This window comes from Oncorhynchus tshawytscha, linkage group LG08, assembly GCF_018296145.1.
Source record: "Oncorhynchus tshawytscha isolate Ot180627B linkage group LG08, Otsh_v2.0, whole genome shotgun sequence".
NCBI lineage: Eukaryota > Metazoa > Chordata > Actinopteri > Salmoniformes > Salmonidae > Oncorhynchus > Oncorhynchus tshawytscha.
The window spans coordinates 40,705,613-40,707,270 of NC_056436.1; the positions used below are offsets into that span (position 1 = coordinate 40,705,613).

Here is a 1,658-nt window from a genome sequence, read left to right on the forward strand (position 1 = left end):
TGATTCTGTTTCTGTTTCATGTCTGTACACTTTTTGTGTTTCTTATTTTGTACTATGTTCTATTTATTATTACATTTGCACTCCCTGTACTTGCTTCCCGACTCCCAGTGTTCACGTTATATACACTGAAACTACATACACTGAAGCATTATCATAATTTTCACAATTTCACAGTATTTATCAACCTTGTTGTATGGAAATATGTATAAAACACATGAAAATCAAGTCTTTGACTGCAATGGGCCTTTAAGACTTTTCCTCTCTGTTCTCCTCACCGTATCATGGAGATCTTGTGTGATGTCATGGTACTGGGGAGCTGCAGGGTCACTCAGAACAAGTTCACTGTAGCCAGAGTCTGCTATGGTGACACTGAACTCCACTATCTGCTCCTCAATAATCGCCTCCTCTGGTACAATGTTAGGAATGTCTGTTATCTGTGGAAAGCAAAAGCAGCAGTGTCATTTTCAATGGCCATCAATGTCAACGTTCAGTCAAGATTATAAAGCCAAGGCAAGGTAGACCTCAGAAAATATGATTAAACTTACCTCCTTTGCTTCAGTCGGAATGATAAACTGTTCTGATGGAGTTTTCGAGCCTACAAAGTGAGCATTGTGCATTCATTCAGGAATTTTGTATTATTACTTTGAGCATACTGCCTTTGATGGATGTGGAGTACTTACATTTCTCAATCTCAGTTCTTCCAGCTGTTGATACCTCAACCCTGGAAATCGAAAATACACGTTTTGCAACAATTCAAATGTCAAGTTTTAAAGTCTCACACACATGTTCAGTGAAATGCCTTTCTTGCCAGCTCTAAACCCAACAATGCAGAAATCAATAACAGTGTAATATAAAAAATAACATAAAGGTAGAACAAAAACATATTAGAAACATTTAAATAAGAAATAAGAAGAACACAAGAAAGTAAGTACAGGGTCAGTCAGTTCCAGTACCATATTTACAATGTGCAGGGATACTGGACTGATAGAGGTAGGTAGATGAGGTGCCTTCAGAAAGTATTTATACCCCATTACTTATTCCAAATTTTGTTGTATTACAGACTGAATTTAAAATGGATTAAACAATACCCCATAATGACAAAGTGAAAACACTTTTTATGCTTGCCATAACAAAAGGGTTGAGTACTTTTTGACTCAAGACATTTCAGATTTAAATAAAAAATTTGTTTTAAGATTTTGAAAAACAATTCCACTTTGACATTATGGGGTATTGTGTGTAGGCCTATGACGAAATGTAATACATTTTAAATTCAGGCTGCAACACAACAAAATGTGGAAAAAGTCAAGGGGTGTTTATACTTTCTGAAGGCAGAGTAATTTGTTACAAAACACCAAAAAGTGTAATGACTTTCAGCGATTGATCAATGCGTATCGCTGATAAAATTGATTTTTATGTAGAAAAAAAAAAGAAGTTGAGAGAAGGGGCTGAAATACAGGATTGTACAGGGATGACAAGCACAGTCACATTATTATATATATTTTTAAACCATGACACAGAGGTGAGGGTGTTCGTTTAATTTGGAATAAGCTTTTATTTTCATATTTACCACTGTAGCAGTACAAATTGCACTCTAAACAAATAGGAGAGTGGTTAAATTAGCATTATTTAGAGAGCACTCCCTCCCTCACTACCCCCCT

At 35.7% G+C, this 1,658-nt stretch overlaps 1 long non-coding RNA gene across 1 annotated transcript; it reads right to left on the reverse strand.

Moving 5' to 3' along the window:
- Positions 1-281: 281 nt before the first annotated feature.
- On the reverse strand, positions 282-723 carry LOC112257123. Its single transcript, XR_002954516.1, has 3 exons — positions 681-723; positions 546-595; positions 282-434 (listed from the first exon to the last, which is right to left on the reverse strand). It is a non-coding gene; the product is annotated as an uncharacterized LOC112257123 (long non-coding RNA).
- Between the last annotated feature and the right edge of the window lie 935 nt (positions 724-1,658).